This window comes from Lagopus leucura, unplaced genomic scaffold (genome assembly GCF_019238085.1).
Source record: "Lagopus leucura isolate 7727_CA_CO unplaced genomic scaffold, USGS_WTPT01 Super-Scaffold_100001, whole genome shotgun sequence".
NCBI classification, from domain to species: Eukaryota; Metazoa; Chordata; class Aves; order Galliformes; family Phasianidae; genus Lagopus; species Lagopus leucura.
In genome coordinates, this window is record NW_024962262.1 from 15353206 (window position 1) to 15369721 (window position 16516).

Consider the following 16516-nt stretch of genomic DNA (forward strand, 5'->3'; position numbering starts at 1 on the left):
CATTGTATCCATAAATAATATGCAACTCGAGAAAGAATGAAAACATTCCTCAGCTCAATTAAAAAGCAGGTTATCTCGAGGCGAGAACCACTGCCAAGTGCATAATGGCTGTTTCACTTTACTGCCACAATCACTTTATTGCCAGAGCCGGGCTCATTACTTGGGGCTAGCGTGTCTTTAGGCTGCACTCTGAGCAGTGTTGAGCATAGGGAGCTGCCTCCTCTCTGAACTGCTCTGGGAGGCAGCATGCCTCTTGCACAGCTCCTCGCTCCATCTTTGCTGCAAGGGATAGGAATTTGATGTTAACCTATGGGCACTGGCAGCAAACTGTGGCGTGCCTCACTGTGCTGGTCAAACAAGGTGTGTGGGAGCAGAGCCTGTTCCCCATTTCTTTTTATCCTCCACAGCTCCCTGCTCTGTGAGGTGTGATGAGTCTGGGCAGGGCACAGTGTGGGAAGGCTCTTCTCTTGCTTTAGCCATGGCTGAATTCTCCATCATGGGGTGGAGAACACCCTATCCCCCGTCACCCTCTGACCTACCATTCTGAATGCATTTTCTTGGGTTTAGCAGGTGGATAGCGATTTCTATTCCAGCACATGGGCCCAGGGTATGGATACTTCAACAGAGGAGTGCAGTTGGTCCTGGGTGGCAGCTTGGCCCTGCTCTAGTAATATGACCTCAGGCCATAGCTGCTTTGTTGCTTCAGCTGTCCCTGTTCATCCCTGCTCCTGCCCCTGGGAGGCTGCTGTTTTAACTATTTATTACTTTCTAAATTAGACTGTTGGCAAAAGCTGCCAATGACTTTGCTAATTATGTTGCCCCCGGCCAATCTCTTTGACTTACTCCTTACTAAGGCCAATTAGCAGTTGCCAGAGTGGTTTCTGTCACCCGCTGGCCTGCCGCCCCAAATGTGAGTTCAGCGACAGTTACATAACAAAGTTTGCCTAATGCTTTGTTTTCTTGTTCGTACTGAATTAATGTACTCAGTGAGAGCCAAGCAGATGCAATCAAGGTCTCATCTGGTAATTTTGGGTAGGCTACACTCCATGGCCTCCTCAATAGACATCCATCATATTGAATGTCTAGAACCCAACTTGGTTTGCCTCCATCTTGGTTTTCCTGCGGTTTCTCCTGAGGAATACTTTGAAGCTATCTTGGAAGTAAGCGCAGGACAAGCTCAGTCTGCCCCATGCATGGGTGCATGGGGATGTAACCAGTTGACACGAGGTCAATTCACATGCCTCTCTTAGTAGTTGTAAAAGAGAAGCTGCTGGTTATCTTGCCTTCATGTAAGTCTGGCAAGTGGTGAAGGGATACCTGAAGACAAGGCAGGAGAGGGAGAGTGTTTTCGCCCTCTTTTTGCAGTCTCATAATGATACTACGTCCCAGTTCAGAGGTGAAATGGCTGGTGTTGTGTGAGAGTGAGCACATTTATCAGCCTTGATTCTTAGTGGGGCAAACCACCAGAAAGCCAGGGCAGCTGAATGGAGTTGTGGCAGGAACAAGCAAGCGCTGTGTAACTGAAACTTAGCGAAGAGATGCCGCAGCCTGTCTGGTAGGTTGAACAGTGTTGTTTTATTCAACCTTGTCCTGTTTTTAAGCTGATTTGAATCATGCCAGTGGAAAGACCTTTGTGGGCCAATTAGTCAAACATTGCTGTTGATTTTAATCATGGAAATTATACAAAGCTGAAGCTCTTCTCCTTTGGTTTTCTCATCTGTACTCTGCTGTGGAGTGTGATTGCACTGCATATGTTTATAATATCAGTGCCAGAGCCAGACAGAAGCTAGTCCATCTGGGTCCTGCTAGCAGGATAGCAATAGCAGCACAGGCTTTGCCTAGGGTTTGCAACACCCTCAATATATCACTCCAGACCCAGGATTTGCTTCCATTATTATTTACCAGTCAGACAGGAAGAGAAGGAAGTCATGCATGCTCAAGAATGGGGGAGGAGGCAGCTGGAAGCTGTGTCTCTTTCAGTCAGGATATAGGGAAAAGGATAAAGGTGGGACTAAGGAAGAGAGTTGACTTAGGACAACACGACTTTTGCCTGAGAGGGTGGCAATGGCCAAATGGATAGCTTATTGAGGCTTTCATGTGTTTGTGAACTGGGTATGATTTCAAATGCTGGTTTGAGAGAAGCAAACCAAAAAACCTCATTGAACTTGCGCCTCTGGACTGCAGAGGACTGTGTGAACTACTGCACCTATCAGGAGACAATTAGTTGGAAAGAAATATGGTGTAGCCTAGTCTCACCAGACCTTTAATAACTGGAGCAAGAAAGTGGCTATTGGGGATATATAATAAATTCCACTCCTTCAGGACTGCAGTGCTGGTAACCAGTCTCCAGAGCTTCACGTCACCTTATTGCTTAATGAAGTTGTTTGTGTAGGCACCATTAAAGTCTTTGCTCATGCCTTTAGAAGTAATTTACAGTGAGCACTAGAGTGCTTGCTAAATATTCCTGGTGTTAAATTCTTTACAGGGAATCATTTGAACACGATGATATTCTTATCTACTTTCAAAGGCAAAACTGGATGGGTTTTAATGATAGCCAGCATCTACACTTTTTATGCATTTTGGCTGGGATTTTCAAAGCATGTAGGTAATGAGGACATCCAATTCCCATTAATTTTAGAGGCACCTTAAAAGGCTTTATAAATCTCAGCCTTTATGCTCCAGCCAAGAAGAAGGAAAGATTGATTTCCATACTGAGAAAATTTTTAGCAAAGTACTGATAACGTACTATAATAATTTCCATGACAGCTCACAGGAAAATTAACCTCATTACCTGCACCATGCATGAATTTCTCTTCTTAGTGGCTTACCTTGCATATCAAGGCAGTTCAAAGCTATGATTGATGGTGCGGCCAACGTCACATTAAGACTCGGATTGCTAAATACTTATCTTTTCTTCTGCTATTCATGTGATCTCATGAAGTTGCTTAGATTGCTTTTGTACAGCAGTGTCACTTGAGTTAGCCTAAAATTTGTCTAGGAAACAGCTGCCTATTCTTGGACCTTTCAAACAACTTTTGTAAGAGCTGTGGACTTCCAGCATAATTTTTTCAGTTCTTTTAATTGTATCTTCTTTCCCTAGACTGTCCTCTCTTCATGATTGAGGGGAGTTTGTGCTTTCTTCCATGAGCCTCTGGTACTTCAGCAGTCTGGAGACTATATATTTTTGTGAACTACTGTATGGCAAAAGAAGGCTATGACAGCACCTGTTAATGGGATACATGCACTGTAAGAGCAATAGGAGGTAAGCAAGAAGGAAAACCAGCTCACCTCTTCCAACAACCAGTAACAGCTCAAAAAGACTACAATCTCTATCCAGAGATATCACTTCCTTAGTTGCTAACGCTTAAATGAGGAGTGGAGGGGATCATTGCTTGCATCTGAGCTCCTTGGTTTACCCACATCTGCTCAGCTGGTGCTCAAACATTGGTTCAGGCCATGACCTGGCAACTTCTTCTGCAACTACTATCTTCTATATAAGCTAATGACTTTCAGCCTCTTAATTGTTCACAAGCTGTTTTTCAACAGATTTTACACTACTAGGTTTTAGACTTACTTTTGATTTAGGATTTTGAGTTAAGTGTCTTTGGTAGTATGGAAGGGATAGGCTGCGGTCTCTGCTAAAGCCAGTGATGTGAACCTGTTCATGGAGAAGACAGTGCCCTTAGTTCACCTGCATGTGCTTGTTCATAAATTACGTCCTGTAAATTGTGAATGAAACATATATCTGTATGCCTAGATAGATGCAAATATGGATATTGACAATTCAGCTCTCACCACTGCTGCTTCTCAGTACACATGACTTCACCCCTACAGAACTCGTCATGTTTCTTGCCTTGTATCCCCAGTCTAATGTGTGTAAACCCAGGCCCATGTTGTGCTACTTCAAGCAAACGACACTTTTGCAGATTTTTGTCTGCTGAGATGGGCTGGAGACTCTGTGTCCCAGTTTCTATGTGTCGATAGCTTCCTCCTGTCTCGGACACCTTCATCTTCATGGATCAGAAACCTTCAGAATTGGCCTTGACATAGGAAACTCCACAGTAGTTGATATATGCACATAGTATTAACCTATTATTCAGACCAAAACCATGCAGTGAGTTGGGATTCAGTTGACCCACTTTTACTGCCATGTGTGTGCTGTCTGAACTCCTGTTATGGCTAGATGTAGGCAGAATAGCTCTTCTGGCTCCATTAACTAGAACACGATAGAGGATAATATCAGATGATAAGGGGAACTACAATATGTAGTCATAACATATACACTCAGCTCATGCTAGTCACAGACACTTCGTGACGGGAAAAACTAAACCCACTGCTAGAGACTACATGGTGCTCATAGCTTCATAAATGTACTGAACAACTATCCTTACAATTCAGGAGGCAAGCTCTATAAACTCAGTAGCTTTAGGTAGAGTGGATTTTCTGTGTGAGATGTGGTATTGTACTGTGAGAAAACATGCACCCAAAGGAGCGCCATACGTCTGTCTCCTGTAGATTGCATGAGAATGAAAATGTGAATGATGTGGCTCGGGCCAGACCCTTATTAGGTGGCTTACTGAAAAATGTATTGGTTTCTTACAAGCAGAGCTATTCCCATGAATGCACAACACTAAATTCTTTCTTATATATACCCAACGAGTCAGTGAGTTACACTTGGGCTGAGCATGGTCCAGAATTTTTATGGGTATCAGGATTATATAGAACCATAATTATTAAATGCTTCCTTTCTTTTTTTTTTGTTCCAATATATTTTATTTTCTTTTATTTTCTAGAGCTACAATATGTAATTGTCATGTAGGTTGCTCTGGTTTATGCCTTTAGTCACATCGCTAAGGTACTTAGTGTTTAATAAAATCCTCTCATAACCCCTTGTCATTAATACATATCTCGAAAAAGAGCTGGGACAACAGTAGTGGAATCTAAATTAAACAGTGAGTTGGGTGCTTGTCATTTCCCTCATTATGTACCCTTTGGAGCAGGCTAGAACTAAAACAAACAGACTTCCTGGAAAGTAATATTAAGACATATGAGACCAGTGCTACTGGAAGAAGCCATATGAAACATTTCTATTTGTAATTTTGTTAGTACTGTTCATTTTTTTTCTGAAAGATGTGACAGGTTCTTGATAGAACGAAATGTTCGTTGAAGTGTTTTTTTTTCCTTCTTTTTATAAAGTTACTCCATATGCTTAATAAAGTGTCTTTATTGAGCAATTATGGCATTTTCTCCATTATGCATTGCACCTTGTCACATCCGATGAAGGAAACAGCAAACTCTTTCTCTGTCCTTGAAAACCAAAAATGTAAATAGCGGCGGCGTTGCTCCCGAGGGAAGAGCTGTGTTAATTGTGGAGCACTGCGTTAGAAACCCTGGATATTGTATGTCCTCATTGTTTGGTTAGAACGGGGTGGTTACTGTGGGATTTAAACCATATGTCGCTCGAATTCCTAAATTGGCCCTTTCAGTCAGCTGTGCTCTATCATTCGGTATTGATCACAGATAATATGCTTTGCAAATTAGGGGTGGTTACAGTGCCTTTGTCTGTAATAGATGTTGTCATTCATATAGAATAGCCTGAAAGTGAGGAAAGGTTTAAACGGGGTTAAAGCTTCTCTAGTCATCATTAATGAATTTTCTAATGCTGCCTGGATTCCATAATCATGTGAAGATCAATAGTTATTACAGTATAATGTAAACAAACAAAGAATCCGTTAGAAATGGAGGGGTTGTGCTGTAACATTTTACTTCTTGCCTACAGCAGCGCATTTGTTATTATCAGGGCAAAACTGAATAAGCAAGAGTATGAAATACAGTCTGAATAAGACGATGATTAGCCAAAGTGAGGCTATTGCTGAAAGAAGACAGGTTTAGTACCTTTTGTAAGTGAAATGAATTTGAACAAATCCAGCTGAAATAACAGGATCCCGTTTGAGTGCTGCCGTCGTACACGGGAATACTTGTGAGCTGAAATAACAGGATGGTTTTGTCGTCTCACACCAACACTTTCTCTGTGAGAGCATGCAGACACGCTTTGTAGGGGTGGGACCTGCGTTGGCACAGGCACAGGAGAGAGACAGAGGAAATGTCCCCAAAGGGCATGGCCTGAAATATAGGGTGTAAGAGTAAGAAAGAAGCAAGGAGGTGAAGGGGTGAGAGAAAGAGGAGCTGGTGTTAAGCTGCTCTCAGCATATTTTAGCGCAGTCTGGCTAGCTGTGAATCTCTCCTCCAGCTGGTGACAGCTGCCTCCTTTTAAGTCCATCACTGAATTGTGACATTGCGATCACCAACTGTTGAGGAATGACTGAACCTTGAATGCAGGTGCAACAAAATCCACTGCTAATAAATTGCATTCTTTTGGGCAGTCTGTGATATTTGGCCAAATCTGCCTCTTCTTTACTGCTTCATCTAGACTGATTGCCATGACAAACTCACGGATATCTATCGACCTTACTTGTTGCGCGTTTCTTATTACTGTTGTGTGCCATTTAGTGCAACTCTTCTCATCAGATGTCAGAATGTGGGAACTTCATGGTGCTCTGTGGACTGTACATGTCCGCTGTACAGCACTTGCACAAGATTATGACACTTTATTTGTGTGGACAGAGTATGACTCTTCAGACCAAAACACGTTTCACACTATACTTGCTGGCCTTCAGCTGGTTTAACTGTGTTAACAGAGAAATGAAAATTGATTAAGCACAGGGTCCACCACAGTCCAGTTATTGTTTCATGGTTGGGTGACTTTTACTGAAGCCTGTGGTGTGACACCAGAGAATACACATGGGAGAGAAGCCTTGACAGTGGTGCATTTCTTCAGGCTTCTGTTGCAGTGCAAACTCCAATGTGACTGTGTGATTTGGATGCTTACAAACCCTCACATTCGTAAACCCTTTCAGATTTCTGTAGGCTAGTGTTATGGTTCTATGTTTTTTGTTATTTGGTTTTCAGTTTTCCACATCAAAACAAAGAGATGTCCTTACTTATCCCTTCAGTGGTGCCGATGTCTCTACCAACTCACCTATTTTCATGAAATTTCCAGAAAATTTGAGCTGCTCCTCTGTATCATCTGAAACAGCTTGGAGAGAGGCTGTATGGGGCTAAGAGTGCAAAAGCATGTTCGTAAGAACCTGAGGAAGAGAAAGGAATGGAAGACTTCCACCTCAAGGATATTTCCACTCCACAAGATGCTGCAATTGAAATACAACACAATGTGTTACTACTTTTGAGTATGAGGAGGTGTTACTATGAAAAAGAAGGGCTGGATACTTCTGGTTCCTTTTTCTCTTACGTTTTTCCCCATGGAGGAGGAGTGCTCAGTCCAGATCAGCGTCTCATGCTACAGCCATGAAGTCTGTGTTCAGGATTTAGTGGGATGGTACTACCTGCAGTGGAACCAAAAGCAGCTGGTACCAAAGGCAGGGAAACCAGTTCAGACAAACCACTGACATGGGTGAGGTCATAGGGACCATAGGAGAGCTTTCTAAGGCACATAATGCAGGTGGAAGTGCCCAGGAACTTTTATTGAGGGAACTTCTCTGCCCTTTATGTGAGGTTGAGATCTTGTCCACTATACTAAGCATTTTCCTGTGCTCACTTCTGTGGCGAGGCACAGAAGAGCATTTGGCTTAATCTTTTCTGAGCTGACAGTTTGCTATTTGTGGCGTTTTCTCAGATTACATACCCTGTGTAGCTGACAGGAGCTTGTGATTTTCAGCAAGAGGAATGCAAGGAAATGACATGTGTCTCTGACAGTCTGATAATGCGGCCGCAGCAGGCTGTTCCCAGAGCCCTGGTGCACTGAGCCTGGCAAGGCTGGTGCAACCACCCTGGCACAATTGTCCCTGGATTTGCTATTGCAGCTTCCCAAATTATTGCTTCATTTTTGTCCAAGTGCAGAACACAAAGAGCTGATCTTATTTCAAGCCTGAATTTTCTCTTTCTGTGCATCTGAAATGTTAGTGTTGAAATTACCCCAGCCTAAAACTTGGCAGAGAGGAAAAAAAAAAAAAAAAAGCATGTTGTATTATTTTCTGCTATTTTTGATCCCTGAGTTCTTTCTGGAGCCTTCACATTTTGTGCAACTATTGTGCCTCTTGGAAAATTGTCTTGTCAGTCTAAATTGTCTTGCCTTGGCTGTAAGCTCCCGAGGCTAATTGCAGCACAGTGGCACTTGGTCCTTTGCTATCTGTGTCTCTAGGCTGAAGACTGATCACATGTGAGTGCATTTCCAATTCGGCTGACTCCAAACACAAGCAGTTTGGCCAGGCTGGACTTTGCTTCATTGGAACAGCGCTTGGGGAACAAGGTGATATTGTTTCTTGCCCTGGTCCTTGTGACCATGTCAGTGAGCTTTGACTGAATCAGATCTGCTGACATTAGGGTTTATTTCCTTGGGTTCAGAGCTGGATGAAGGCGTTATCAAAGCTTTAATTTGGCCAAAAGTAACTCTGGGGCTACATCCCATCCTTGGTGTGAAAGTGCCATAGAAGTCTTGGGAAGGGATGAGGGAGATATCCCAGATGCATGGCATGAGTCAAGCTGTAAGCAATGGGGCTCGCCAGCTCAGGGTCTGTGACGGGTCCCTGTTTCCCAGGGAATCACATGGGTGTCTCTATGTCTTCCCCAGTATTCATATTTTCCAGGCTTTTTCCATCACCTCTGGTATTTTAAACATCTGTTAGCCTGAAAGTAGAGATAGCACAGAATGAAGTAGGCGTGCTTGTATGATAACATGGAACAGTCACATAGTTCTCATTTAGAGTGCAAAATGCCTCGGTATCCTGCTCAGATATGAGCAGATCTGTACCTTCAGGAGAAAAGCTTCAGATGAAGCACGGTTGGATATGCCTACTTTCGGTAGTTTGTATGTCAGCATGTTTTATGCTGACGCCAGCAGACCTTGAGACATCAAAATATTACATATTACTCTTCAACAAGACTTTACATTTCATGCCTTTTTTTTTTTTAGGATTCTTTTTGTTTTTTTAATTTTATGTTTTACATTGCTTTTAGTTATGGTCCTTAAAAGCTATGCAAGAGTGAGGTCTGAGAAGAGAGCACAACAGATATCAAACTCTGTCTGTAGCGTGGGCTTGGGATTGCCTGGAATGGCAGCACATGGAACCATGGCTACATGAATATTCAGCAATGCGTAAACACGCACACTGCTCACATGCCACTCTGAGTCTGGATTTGCTTGGGAATGCAAATCCCTTTGTTTAAAAGAAAGAAAAAACATTCTGCTTTTGGGAACACATCTAATTCAAAGAAGTTTCTGCGTCACAGCTGATCAGTAATAAACAAAGGCAGAATTCTTCAAAAGAGATATTTAAAAAAAAGAAAGAAAGAAAGAAAGAAAGAAAGAAAGAAAGAAAGAAAGAAAGAAAGAAAGAAAGAAAGAAAGAAAGAAAGAAAGAAAGAAAGAAAGAAAGAAAGAAAGTAAAGGGTACCCCGTAATATCTGGGATGAGAAGATATAAGTTGTTTCAGAACAAGGGGAATTACAGCTACTCTGCTGATGGGTGTAATTAGTTTCCAGATTTTATCACTTTTGATAATTAGATCTACATGAAACCTCCAGTCAAAGACTTCACAAGAACTTCTCCTGTGTCAGCCTGGGTGTGTAATAGTTGCAGTGATAGATCTACTGGATAGATCTAGGCTAGTAAATGCTTTGGGAAACACCTTCATCTTTCTTTTAAGCTGGCAGATGGTTTAAGTCTGGGCTGGACTGCCTGCTGTTGTTTTCAATGAAGGAGTGTTACCTTTTAGGATTCATGAAAGGCTCTCAATCAAAGCTAAAATGGCAGGCCAGTGAGGTGAATCAATAAAAATCTCTACTTTCAGCTGGAGTGTCGGATAGTAATTCTTCTCGTGTCACTGCCTGGTTAAACAGTCATACTCCTGCTAAAAGCCCTATAAGACATAATAGATTCATGTGGCCTTAGTCCATTGTACTGCATTTACCCAGAAAAAGGGAGAGAGGTTACTGTTTCACTAAAACAAACCAGACACTGATGTATTGTGTATCAAAATGTATTCATCCATTTCGCTCTGCCTCATTAGAGCAAGGGGAGCCTGTTTTCTATGCCACTTGTGGAGCAGTGTTAAGACATCTGACGTATTCATTGCAAATCCTAGTTTAATGATGACTCAGACATCAAATCCCAAATGATTTTACATTATGGCTTTTTGGTTTCCTATTAAAGCACATATCCATGCCCTTTCTGTTTATTAACCTACAATAAAGATGTACAAACTGGATGCATGAGGAAATCTTTCAAGAGGCTTTAGTATAAATCATTTGGCCCCATGAAGGAATTATTCAATGGTATCACTTCTAACTGCAGGAAATTAACCTGATGCATTAAATGTCCTTGTCTGTAGTGTTTTAGAATAAGATGTCGATGGAACAAAAAGGTTTCATTCAAAATGAATGTGAAACTTCTTAAATGTTAAATATGAGAAGGAATGGCTGCTCTGTGCCTTGCAGCTGGGATCTTGTGGCCCTGAAGCAGATTTATTCAGATGCAGACAAATTCCCAGCCATGATGGATCCCTCAGCTGCATGTGTCAGTGATGGATTCCGTTCTCCTCTCCTCAGGACTGAGCTGATATCAGGAAACTGGCTTAATAAAATGTGTATGGAGGCTCTGAGTTAAAATTCACCCTTCTCTGAGACCATCAGAAATGAAGTCCAAAGTTAGACCCAAAGAACCAAAGGTGAAACAGTCAGTGACTTACAGTGGAAAGTGTCCTATTCTAAACAGTAAATAACTTGCTTGTGGGAGAGACCTATTCAAGCAGTTCAAGTTTTCTTCCTTGTGCTCACATGGTTCTCACATTTCTCCCAATATCTATCTGTCCATCCATCCATCTGTTCATCCATCCATCCATCCACCCATCTTTACATGTTTAGTCATGGGAATCATTAATTTTGAAGGAAATCCTTAAGTGAGTCTTTTTATTCCTTATTTTGGAGAGAGTCATATTACTGTTGCTTATGTACTTCGCAGTGCAGCTTGCTAACATTGTAATTCAGAGGTGATGTGCAGGATTTTTATATTTAATGAGACCCACATACCGCATTATCTCACCATCTGGGTAGATCCGGGAATGGCTGTAGAAAGTTCCCATAAGTCATATTAACATCCATCATGCCTTCAGCTCACTGTGAGGCACAACCATGGAAACGTTTCTTTCACTGTGGAAAGGTTATTTTTCTTTTGAAAGTCCACTGAACTTCTGCATCTTGTACAATTTTACATATCTCCCTCTGTTACTAAGTCAGGGCTGATCTTAGCTATCAAACAAGGGCACTCTGCAAAATACCAAGGGTCCCTCTTTCCTCTTTGCTGAAGCAAACCTCAGCAGATGTAGACAAGATTTTAATAGATACAGAAAGAGAAATGCATAACAACCTCATTAAGGGGACTATAATAGGCTGTCAGAATATCTGCAAGAGGACAATATATCAATGTCTAGTTTGTTACGGCAATGCTAACTATGGTAGTTTGCCCCTCTCATAATCTTTCATTCATCTTCTATTGGTCTGATTTCCAATAATACTTCATCACCTCATGCATCCACTCTCCCTTTCAGCTGCCTCACAATTACTGACATAACTCTTTAAGAACAGAAGAATCAGAGCCGGTAAGTGGCAGCAATAAAAAACGCAGTTAGTGGTCTACCCCACTGCTAGCCCTGATATGGTACATTAGAATGGTTTTCATTTTCTTTCCCTCTCTACCGTCCCGAGGACCATTTTGTCCCATCCCAACATCTGCAGGAGGTCAAGGTCCAAAGAACCCAGGGATTTTACACCATCTGCCACCAAAAAAAGAGGAAAGGAAGCCCCTAAGTGTACTTCTAAAGAGCTATTTGATGTTATTTATCACTGTAATGGCAAACCAATCATTATTAATTGGACCCGCCCACTCTCTTTCATGTACACCGCAAGGCCAATGAGACATTATTAAAATAGATCTAATTTACTGCAGCTGGAGTTCTCCCCTCCTTCCCTTTTCACTTTCCTTGACCCTTTGGGAAGATGAAATGGAGCCAAGCGGTTTTGCTCCTTTACTTTCAGGGAAATCCAGCTCCCTTTTTCTGCTGGGGATCCAGAGTTCCTCTGAATCAGGAGCTGTCTGTAAGGAGCACAAACCGCCTCCTATGGGGCTGTGACAGCTGCTGAAACTGCATCTGAAGCCATGGGATGAAGCACAAGTAGAAACTCACACCAGAGACTCCATAACATTGCTCTCTTTTGCATATTTAAATATATTTTTATTCCACTTGCCTAGGAGACAACAGTCCCAGTCAAAAGACAAGAAAACAATGGACTTCCAGGCTTTTCTGTTCATGTGTCAGTAAACAGCTCTTTGCTGAACCCAATTTCGTATGTTTTAGGCAGCCGTGGTTACAATAACATGTCTTGAATGAAATGTGCCAATTGGAGGAAATTGTCAGCTCATTACTGTGGCTAACAACTGAGATACAAACGCTTCAGTCAAGAGCGGGAGGCGATTTTGTAAACAAGGAGTGTTCCTAGGGGGATTTTTATAGTTAAAATCAGTATGAAGTAGACTTGAAATAATTGTAGTGACAAAAGGTTGAGCTCTGCTCCAGCTGGAGATGACAACAACCCTCCACTACTTTCAACAGGGTCAGGATCACACCCTTTGTGGGAGTACACTTAGCACTCGTCTGTGTCGCTTACATGTGCCCAGATAAAACCTGGAGTTCAGGTCAGCCAACTTAAACTAGCTAATTAAATGGCCCAGTGCCTGTCTGGATGCTACATCCATTTGACTGGTCCAAACATGCTTCCAATAGCAACCCCCAGCACTGGTGGGATGTGACAGCTCTGGGCATAGTTCTGAACTCTGCTGCCCAGTAATGCCAGTGACCAGAAGCTGCCTGACCTACTTTTCAGGTCTCCAGTGCTGTTTTGAAAATGCCTCTTCTCTTGGCGTTGCTGAGCACTTTTGTGAGCACAACCACATGCCTGCCCTTGTAAAGGCAGAGGACAGTGGGCTGTGTTCAGCCTGGAGGGGAAGGACGAGGATGGAGTTGTATGCAGAAAGGCCAGCAATTGGGCCATACAGCTTCAAAATTCCCCAAGACCAAGGAGGCCTCCAGGAGAAGCTGAGAAAGGCCAGGCACAAGGACAGAGTGGTGGCAGGTATGGGAACATTGGAAGCCAACAGAGAGTTTAGTGCTGTCTCCATGCTGTTCTGACACAATTAAACAGACATTCATCTTTGTCTTTTAAAGGTTTATACTCTCCTCAGTGTAGCACAGAGATGAAAAGCACTGATCCAGAATGGGGACAAGTGGCAGCATGGGATTAGTCAGGCACACAGTGCCTTATACAAGGTCTCCACAGTGACCCCAGAAAATAGTGGGTGCTTGGAGGAAGGACTTCATGAAATGTAAGTCATAAAGATGCCTGCTGAGGCTAAGGACAAGGGGAACAGAAACCAAACTGAGGCCTAGCAACTCTCTACAATTGAGCTAGAATAAAATAATCTCGAGGGAAAAAAATTCTGGTTCTTCTCTCAGAGCTCTTCTCCCCATTTGGCTTCTCTGAACACAGAGGCTGCATGTATAATGATGAGGTGTAAACTTGAAAAAAAATGTTTTATGATGTCATCATGTGCTTTCCATCGTTAAATAAAAAGTGTGGAATGAACAACCTTAGGTCACTATAAAGAACAAGCTTTCAGTGAGGCACATAAGGAAAGGAACTTCTATTTTCAAGTCTCAATCACAGAATCACAGAATCACAGAATTGTAGGGGTTGGAAGGGACCTCCAGAGATCATCGAGTCCAACCCCCCTGCCAAAGCAGGTTCCCTACACCAGGTCGCACAGGTAGGCATCCAGGCAGGTCTTGAACATCTCCAGAGAAGGAGACTCCACCACCTCCCTGGGCAGCCTGTTCCAGTGCTCCGTCACCTCACTGTAAAGAAGTTCTTGTGCATGTTTGTGCGGAACTTCCTATGCTGCAGTTTCCAGCCGTTTCCCCTTGTCCTGTCTCCACTCACCACTGAAAAGAGTCCGGCCTTGCCATTCTGCCCCCCACACCTTAGATATTTATAGACCTGGATCAGGTCCCCTCTCAGTCTTCTTTTCTCAAGGCTGAACAGACCCAGTTCACTCAGCCTTTCCTCATAGGAGAGATGCTCCAGGCCCTTCACCATCTTCGTGGCCCTCCGCTGGACTCTTTCCAAGAGATCCCTGTCTTTTTTTGTACTGGGGAGCCCAGAACTGGACGCAGTACTCCAGATGAGGTCTTACCAGGGCAGAGTAGAGGGGGAGGATCACCTCCCTCGACCTGCTGGCCACACTCTTTTTAATGCACCCCAGTAAGCCATTGGCCTTTTTGGCCACAAGGGCACACTGCTGGCTCATGGCCAACTTGTCATCCACCAGGACACCCAGGTCCCTTTCTGCAGAGCTCCCCTCCAGCAGGTCATCCCCCAACCTGTACTGGTGCATGCAATTATTCCTCCCCAGATGCAAGACTCTACACTTGCTTTTATTAAACCTCATCTGGTTTTTTTCTGCCCAGCTCTCCAGCCTATCCAGGTCTTGCTGAATGGCAACACAGCCTTCAGGCATGTCAGCCAATCTTCCCAACTTCGTATCATCAGCAAACTTGCTGAGGGTGGCCACTGTCCCCTCATCAGTGTCACTGATGAAGATGTTGAACAAGACCGGACCCAGCACCGACCCCTGAGGAACACCGCTGGTTACAGGCCTCCAACTGGACTCTGCACCACCAACAACGACCCTCTGTGCTCTGCCAGTCAGCCAGTTCTCAACCCATCTCACTGTCCACTCATCTATCCCACACTTCCTCAGCTTTGTTATAAGGATGTTGTGGGGGACAGTATCAAATGCCTTGCTGAAATCAAGGTAGACTATATCCACTGCTCTCCCCTTATCCACCCAGCCAGAGACAACATCATAGAAGGCTACCAGGTTGGTCAAGCACGACCTCCCCCTTGTGAACCTTGTGAACCCGTGCTGACTAAATGTCAATGAGTGCCAATCAGAAAGTGCATTATGTTAATACTGATGCTTCAACATTCATACATAGTATATGAAAAATTTAAAATAATATTGACCAGCAGCCCAGTAACTGGTCATTTTTATTCCATGAGTTGTGAAACAAACTGTAAAGATCAACAGGTAAATGTTGGATGTTTTATTTTGTCTAGTTCAAGGTGAAAGCAGAGTGTTTGCACACCAAAAAGTCTGCAGCTGGTGCTTATCAGAAAATGAGTCACGTTTCCATGTTCAAGCACAGAATCTCCTCGACATTGCTGTATGGCTCCAGTCATGCTGCTGCTTGATGAAGGCTTTCAGTACCATTGGCTTTCAGGCAGGCCTGCTCGGTGGTCTGGTTTTCACTGCATCACAGCTGATGGCAGCAGGAAATGCTGAAGCTCCTCAAAGGCTGGAGAACTGAGTTCTGAGAGCTGGACAAGCAGAATCTGGGATATACCTGGGTGGATAGACAGTGACTGTGGGATGGAAGAGAAAGAACTGTGTGAGGCTGGTCTCTCACAAAGTAGATATTACTGTCCTGCAGGGCAGCAAACATGCCAGGGAGCAGCTAGACACAGATGAAGCATCCCTTGCTGGTAGGACCCAAGCTGAGGTCACCAGCTCTGACAAGGACCACATGTACCTTTTCTAGTGAAACTGCAATTTCAACAACTTAACGTCAGCAAAAATGCCTCTGTCTCTGAGGAAGGAGTGAAAGTACAATATTTCCAGTGGTATGCCTAAGGGAAGACAGGTTTGAGATTAGAAACATCCCATGTACAATAAATTGGCGCCCTTCCCTGAAGTGCCTTCTCCTTCCTTGCACAGACAACTTTGTCCTTCCCTTCACCTTTCTGTGCCCTCCTTTCCGTTTTAGAGATCCTTCTGCCTCGGAAAATACTGCTCTTGGTATGGGTTATCTTCCATTTATATACCAAGAAACCGAGGCTGTGGTGTTGCAGAACATGCAACAAGTTTGTGCAGTGGTTTGCCAAAGGGTGGGATTTCTGTTGCCCCTCTGCTCTCTTGCCTTGCTCCCTTGTTTGTCATACTCTTCCCTTAGCTGGTTTAAATTGCTGAAATTATCAAAATCCATGCCTTTCTTTTGGATTTATTTTCTGCCATTTTCATGTGTTCTTTCAGCCCATCCAGAAGAGTGAACTGGGACCTTTTGTATGGGGCTTAACTGTCAATCTGACTGGTCCGGCTCCCTGAAAAATTACTTTGACACAATAAGACAGCACAGAGCCATTTGCCAAGATGCTGAGCAACTGCTATTCTCTGCTTGAAGCCATTTCTGTTCTGACAGTGCTGCTAAGGGAGATGCTCAATGCAGTGAGCTTCCAGGTGTTGGCATGGAGGGCAGGCAGTTGTACTCATACCATTTACAGGGATCACAAAATGAAAAGCATCAGCAGAGGTGACTGTTCCCTCTGTAGA